The following is a 7,631-nucleotide window of genomic DNA, read 5'->3' on the forward strand; positions in this document are numbered from 1 at the left end:
GTCTCCCATGCAGGTGCAGGGCCCAAGCACCTGGGCCATCCTCCACTGCCTTCCCGGGCCACAGCAGAGAGCTGGCCTGGAAGAGGAGCAACCAGGACAGAATTCGGCGCCCCGACCAGGACTAGAACCCCGGGTGCCGGCGCCGCAGGCAGAGGATTAGCCTAGTGAGCCGCGGTGCCAGCCGACATCTTTTTTCTTAAAAAGCAACCCTCACAACATTAGAGAAACTGAGTTTAAACAAATGTGTTTATATTTAATTCCTTCCACTTTCCGATAGAATGAGCAGCTTTTAAGGAAAATCAGTGTATGCATCTCTTTCCCCCTGTGCGTCCTCTCTACCCTCACTGCCTTGGTAATCTCAGTGATTCTTGTGGAGCTGGGTTGTTAACAGATGATGATGAATTTTAAGCATAGTAACAGAACTGAATTCTTCATTCTGTGGAGAAATTGATTTGATGGCAACAATAGTTTTTGAGTTCCAACCTGGGGCAGTGTGGAGAACTTACAGAAAAAAAAAAAAATAGATCACTCAGCAAAGTAAACATTTTTGGTGGGCTTATCACTCCCTCTGCAGAAAAGTCTTAGCAGAGTCATTTGCTTGCTATGCATCTTGTTTGATTAGAGGTGGGAATCTGAGTTAGAAAATCCATTGAGGAAGCTGCTTTGCAACTTTATAAAAGCCACGTTTGCAAGCTTCACAGAGTTTTTGTGCTCTCAAAGCGTCCTACTCACTCCCCTTCCCTCAGGAACTTTTCATTAGAGGCTTGAGACATGTGAGTTAATAGGGTTCGTGATCCCATTCTGTTTTTCCTTTAAGCAGGTCTCCTAAGAGTATTAATTTACGCATTCTGTTTCAATAGAGACTTTAACTCGGAAAACATCAAATTATTACTCACATAATTTTTGTCACTTATTAGAGAAGTCTCAATTGTCAAGGCCCCTTCACCTGTGACGTCCGTGCGAGATGAGTTGCAACGTCTTCACGGGGATCCCTGCTGAATTTCAGCATTCTGGAAATTCTGCGTACAAATCTCAACCTGTAGGCGAAGTTACCTTTTAACCTTCAACTCCCTCTTCCACAAAGACAAGTTTCATCCTGTTTGGTAACAGACAGTAAAGTCTGACAACCCAAATTGGCTTTGGCCTTTGTTATCAGCCACACAATGTCCCCAAATGGTTTGCTGTTCTAGTAAACAGGACTTTCTTGAAAACTGGAAGCATTCAATACTGTAATAGGCTCTTATTTGGAGACAAGAGTCTATAGAACTTATAGAAATTTTCTGGATGTTGGCCAGTTGCTATGGAGTTGAAACAGGTAGGAGGACTCCAGGTGTTCCCCATGGATCCCTTCTTGCTTTCCTGCCCCAAGGGCAATCCCAGGTCAACTGCAGAACTCTGTTTTAGAACCTTGATTAGAGGCCTGGAGAAGGAGCCTACTGATTGACATTTTCATAGGGTGATCGGGAGTAGGTCCAGAGATAGCACCCACCTTTAACAGAGAGTGCAGCTCGCTGCAGCTTCAGTCTCCGCCAACACTGCCCTTGTTCAAGCATCCTCTTGTCCTTTCTCATCACAGCTTCCTCGGATGTCAGCTGTGGGCCTCCAGCATCTGGTCAAACGCTTATCAGCAGGAGTAACTGCCTTGTCCTCTGATCAGGGGTCTCATGCAGCTCAGGTCTGAAGCCAGAGGGGCAGCTTTTGGGCAGAGCCCCAGAAGCTGGCTAGTCGCAACTTCCTGCCTGCTTCTCCTTGGGTTTTGGGTTGCCTGGGTCTGTATTCCAGCCTCCGTATGGTGGACGATTTGGAATCTGTTCCGTCTTCAGGAAACTTTCATTTTCGAAGGCTTCCTGCTTGAGGGAGAAGGTAGGAAAAGTGTTCACCCGCAATCTAAATTCAAGTGTTCCAAACTCAAAGGCTTGTGCTGCAGCATGCTTTTTTCCTAATGAGCCCGTCCTCCCAAGCAGTCTAGGGGAAGAGTTGTTCGGATCTGAATGGCAAAAACTCTGCAAGGAAAAACTCCTCCTCAGATTAGACCATTTCCCTGCTCTGAGCCACACCCTCCAAGGCTTCACATCTCTGTATAAACAGGATGATTACAACGGGCACGGTGATCTACCGGAGGGGGTCTTTAGTCACCTCTCGGGCGTCACGATTCCTCCCTTTCTTAATCCAGTCCGACCTCAGCGGCCTCTGCACTGCCCTTCCAGCATTGCAGGACACTCCTGCTTCAGGTCTCAGCACCTGCCTGCCTGCTGCCTGGAGTGCTCTTCCGCGTGCATTTGCATAGCTTGCTCCATGGCCTCCTTTGCATCTCTACTCAAAGGTCACCTTCTCAATGATGCGTCTTCTGACTCCCACGTCCTCCTGAAATTGCACCTGTAACCACCCACACTCTGTCCCCCAATTATGCTTTATATCAATTCTTAGTACTCACTGCTAACGGCAAAATGAGCAGGAGGCCATGAGCCTGAGGTTGCCTCCATCCTTTAAGCTCCTATCTAACAAACCTGTAACCTAACTTAGAAATATTTGTTTGGTTAAAAAAATAGCCGGGCTTCAGCGAATCACCAACAGCTGGGTTTCATCATCCTACAGGCAGTCAACCCATCACGCCATGCCCAAATAAGCTATAGCCATCGGGTGACGACGGCTTCTGCTGCTCTGCAGAGCTCTCTGAGCTTCTGGTTCTGAGTGTTCCCTGACCCACAAATTGTTCTTTGCTCAAATAAGCTCTGTGAAATGTAATTTGTCTAAAAGTTTTTCTTTAAATAGTAAGCAGTTTGAAAATGTCTCTTATTATCTATTGGCTTTGTAAGTTGTAAGCCCCATGAGGCTTGTTCATTCCTGTGTTTCCAGCTCCCAGGATAGTGTACGGCACATTTTAGATTTTCAGTGAACACGTTTTGAGTGAATGAAGGAAGGAAGCCCAAAGTGGGGCCATTTACAGTCATTGCTGACTGTCCTTGGCCAAGGACACCTTGCTCAGCCTTAACCAAGAGTGTATTATTTGTAATAGTGTAGTATTTGTACGGAAGATCAGATATGGTGCCCTGACTCTGGTTCTACCCCTGAGAGTGTGAACTCTTCTGAATCCTCTTTGTATTGTCCATTTACCTGGCTGGGGGTACAATCAGCATTCCTTGGTTCTTTGTATTCATAAGCTAAATATCTGAAGTCTCACGCTCCTCTGGGTATGGAGGACATCATATTTACAATGAAATATAAACCCTGATAGCTCTCAGCACTCCCTGTACCCCACTACTCTCAGGACCTCTGTCTATTGTCCCCAGTCTGTTTCTGGTCACATGCTGCAGGTCAACATTACCAACGGACTAGACTTGCTGGTGCTGTCTTCGAAAGGTTCTCGTACCTAGCAGGTGAACCTGTGGGGGGGTCACCTCTACTCAGCATGCAGTCTGGAAGTGAGGCAGCCAGCTGTTTCTGCTTAAAGTCTTCAAAGGCAACAGCTGCTTCTGGGACTGGGTCTACACGTACCTGGCTCATGGGCAAACCCTCAGCATGGAGGAGGATTAGAGAACTTGCATCCTCTCCTTGCTTTCCTACATCCTCTTCTTCCAGGTGATCAAGGCAAAATAAAGCCTGGACTCCTGCAGCCAACACGGATCTCTTAGTGTCAGTTCAGACGCTGAGACTGAAAGCCTTCCTTTGTTACCAGGTGTCTGAAGTTTCCAGTCTAAGACACCTTACAATTCATCCTCATTCGAGTCAGAGGTCCCGAGTTTACCATCTGCTCCTGTTTCTGCCAGTTTATCTGCCAAAGGCAATGGTTACTTTCTCCTCACTCCCTGGGAGAGTAGCCACTGCCTCCTTGGAACACAATCCCAGTTCTCTTGGGGTTTTCTGGGAAATTCAACTGCAGATATCTGTGTACAAACCCACTCATTAATGGAGCACAAACCAGCACAGCTCTACTGAATTTAAGGCATTGGAAAAATCAGTATTCTTTTTTTATTCACATTATATTAAGAGTTTCTTAGTTGAGAGAACAAAATAGCATCATTAAGTCATCTTCCTCTTTCTCCTTAATATCCCCAATTACAACCTCTTCATGTTCCTTCTATGCATTGAGTTTCTCCTCCCATCACTCCCCAAACTTCAATTTGTGACACTCTACAAACCTTGTGTTTAAAACCTACAGATTCCTGCAAAATAATGCAATCTGTTGAAAGAATATGCTGTTTACAGCATCCTTGAATGAGTTGGTTGTTGCTTAAAGATGCCTATTAGAGGCGAGCACTATAACCAGAAGACATTGTTGCCTGAAGTGACCAGCATGGGTTTGAGCCCACCTTGGACTCAGGCAAGATGTAGCTCCCATTGTGGCTTCTAGGTAGCTATACCCACAGCTGCTTCAAAAGCCTCAGAGGCCTCACAGCTGCCCCTACTGCTGCCTGTGTCACTGTACGTCCCTTGCTTGCTGTGACTGTCCCCTTGCACACTGCTTTGCACACTTACCCCGTAGCTTTAGGACAAACGGAAGTTTGCTGCCGCTTCCAACATGTGCTTCTCTTTGAAAATGGCTCAAAGCTGAAAAAACATTGAGGATCAACTGTTCTCAGAGGAAGAAAAAGAAAATATATTGGGTTTGTCACTGCCAGGAAAAGTGACCCTCAACTTTCACCCAGAATTATATACTATGCTTTTATAAACGCTGTTTTTTAAAACAAGCACAGCAGACTGATTCTCACATAGCAGACACTGGCTGCAAGTGGAACTGCAGGCCATCCCTGAATCCCATATCCGGGGACCCCAGCTGGTTCTACACCAAGTCTTTTGCTAGATAGTGGCCTCCTCTGCTGCTTCCAGGTCCGTGTGAAGTACACAATTTGCAAAAATCAATGTGTGTGTGTGTGTGTGTGTCTGTGAGTGAGTGTGTGTGTGTGTGTGTGTGTGTGTGAAGGCTGCTCCCTGGAGAATCTGTTTTTACTGAAAATGAAAACTGTTTTTATTATCAAATGTCTTTTAGCCTTGTGACCTGAAACAAAGTATCACAAAGGGTTGAATGTTACAAACTTAAAAACAAAAAAGCTGCACACTTCAGCACTTTAATAAAAAGAAAAATTTCAGTTTGTAGTTAAGGCTTAAATTTTCAAAAGCCTAAGTGGCTGACACGGATTCTACTTGGAATCACTGCTGATTTATTTATCCTGGAATAAATGCAACGCCATTATGTCTTGGTGACAACAGAAACAAGCTTTGGCCAGGTCTGTGCATAGTTTGGGGATGAAGGAAATAAGTTTTGAAAGGCAATGGGCATTGCTGATTATAGGCTTTTATTAGGAACAGATGTGGGGCTATGGTTTTCAGTGGTAGACAAACTGTTACTGAAAGAAGGCAGCTGACTAAGAACCATAATGTCTTCTTTTTTAGGAAAGAGAAATATGAACAAATTGAACTCATAATCCTTTTGCTTTAAGGGCTCGCCCAGTCATCAAAAACAAACTCTAAGTTATTTATTTGTGCATATGTCGAAGAGTGCACAAACAAGGAACACTATTTTTGCTCACAAATCCCCAGGCTGCAGCGGAGGTTCAGGAAGTTAATTAAAAAGACTGCTTAAGTCCTGTGCTGAAGCCTCAGATCTCACCACTTTAACTTTGTTTATAGCTGCCCCGTTCTCGTAGATTTCTCCTCTTAGGGTGCAGCCATATTGACAAGTTACACACTAGGTGATCGCTTTGTAGTTTATCAGGGCCACTGCTCTCTCCTTCAAGGACAGTGTGAGCATTTATAGTTACTTGATTCCCAATTGTGGGCTGGGTCAGCTAAGGGGTTGGGGGTGGATTTCAGACATTATGGATCATTGTCATCTCTCTCTGGCATTGGCCTCCATCCCCAGTCATTTACCGAGTGTCCTTCATTTAAGGAATCTGCCCAGAAATCTCAAATAACACTTCCAGCCGTATGCCCTCCGCCAGAACTTATTCACACAGCCATACCATTTTCAGAGCGGGTGAGGGAATGGAGTGACCATGTGGCCAGTTAAACAGAGTTCAACTCTGTAGAAGGAGAACTGGGCACTGCTAGCCATTACAGTCACACCAGGCTATAGCAATGTCCTGCCCCATCAACAAGGCAGGAATGCTCCTTTTCCTCCTCATTTTCATTAAAATCTGTTATTTTCCAAGACTTTGGTTTTCATTTAAAAATCTGATAGACACTTTTTTCTTAAATTTCATATCCATAGCCTATTCCCATTCCTTCCTCTTCACTGAATACCATTCTAATGTATCTAATATATATCTCCACTTACATTGTGCATAGCGGGTATTACTATGTATGCATGTTTTTTAATTTTTTAATTCATAAAAATTAGTGCATTATGTATCTTTTTGCACTAAGCTCTGTGTTTTTAAGGATCCCTCATGTTGCTATGTGTGATCTATTCTGTGGCATTTACCGGCTACCTCTGTGTTATTCACCCACACATCCTACTTTCCCAATGATAGATGTTCAGCCTTACAACAAGCCCCACATGACAAATATATTCCAGTTTTACAGAACCTGAGGCTCAGAGAGGCTAATCCATTCCCTCCCGTTTCCACAGTTAGAAAGAGGAAAAGGGTGTAGTGAAAATCTACTTGCAAATCAAAGAGGTGATGGTGTATATGGTCTGATATCAGAGTTCCCACGTCAGACTTCCTGCTCTAGGTGCCTCAGCTCCAGTAATGCCTCAAAATTACGAGCAGAAATTATCTTCTTTGACCTAATGACTCCCTCTGATCAGAATCCACAGACTATAAACCTCACCGAGTCTTATACCTTGTGGTTCCATGAGCTCTCAGCCTCTTTCTAGAGGTGGAGGGTTTGGTGTGGTGCATTGCCAGTGAGGGTTTAGGGACAGTGTGTCACTCGGGGCTTTATGCAGCTGTGAGTGTATGGAAACCCAACAAGCAGTGACTTCAACAGACAGCAGCTCAGTTACCCAAATGGTTCCCAAGGTATGGTCTCGAGCCAGTAGCATCAGCAGCATCTCAGAATCATCGGGAATATGGTCAACCACCACGTCTACGGGCTCTGCATCCACAGCCTCAACCAACTGAGGATCAAAAACATTCGGAAAAAATTGCATCAATACTGAACAGGAAGAGACTTTTTTCTCGTCATCAGACTTTTCTCTTGTCATCATTCCCTAAACAGTACAATTTAGCAACTATTTACATTGCACTTCCATTGCACTAGGTACTATAAACAATCTAGAGGTGATTTATAATAAACAGGGGAGGTGTGTAGGTTATATGCAAATACAACACCATTTTATACAGGAGACTTGAGCATCCTTGAAACCAATCCCCCGTGGAAACCGAGGCACACCTGCACAAAAACTTCAGGCTGCCATCTCAGAGCTTCTGAAGCAGACACTTTGGAAGAGAGTCCCAGAAATCTGCTTTTTTTTCTTGCATGCACACTCAGGTTTGTAACCACAAGGTCATCCTCTCCAACAGGAAGCCCAGGGATCCAGAGTCAGGGCTGGGGTCACGGCACTCACGATGCCACTGAGGACCAAGGCTCCTCCTGTACTGCTCTGACATCTTGAGCACATATTTTCATGTTCATGGAGCAAGGAAGTGTTTGAGACACCCCACTGGCATTGCAAACAGAAAAAGAGC

At 44.8% G+C, this 7,631-nt stretch overlaps 1 long non-coding RNA gene across 8 annotated transcripts in view; it reads right to left on the bottom strand.

The window, feature by feature from the left end:
- The window catches only part of LOC138849703 (uncharacterized), a 70,777-nt gene extending 63,653 nt beyond the window's left edge, over nucleotides 1–7,124 (bottom strand). For 5 of the 8 annotated variants that reach the window (XR_011388762.1, XR_011388760.1, XR_011388761.1 and 2 more), the window contains exons 1-2: nucleotides 6,947–7,124; nucleotides 897–4,570 (exon numbers count right to left, since the gene is read on the bottom strand). This is a non-coding gene — a long non-coding RNA (uncharacterized lncRNA). The remainder of the gene's footprint in view (nucleotides 1–896; nucleotides 4,571–6,946) is intronic. The other 3 variants (XR_011388757.1, XR_011388759.1, XR_011388763.1) reach the window with 3 other exon arrangements.
- Nucleotides 7,125–7,631: the final 507 nt, after the last annotated feature.

This window comes from Oryctolagus cuniculus, chromosome 5 (assembly GCF_964237555.1).
Source record: "Oryctolagus cuniculus chromosome 5, mOryCun1.1, whole genome shotgun sequence".
NCBI lineage: Eukaryota > Metazoa > Chordata > Mammalia > Lagomorpha > Leporidae > Oryctolagus > Oryctolagus cuniculus.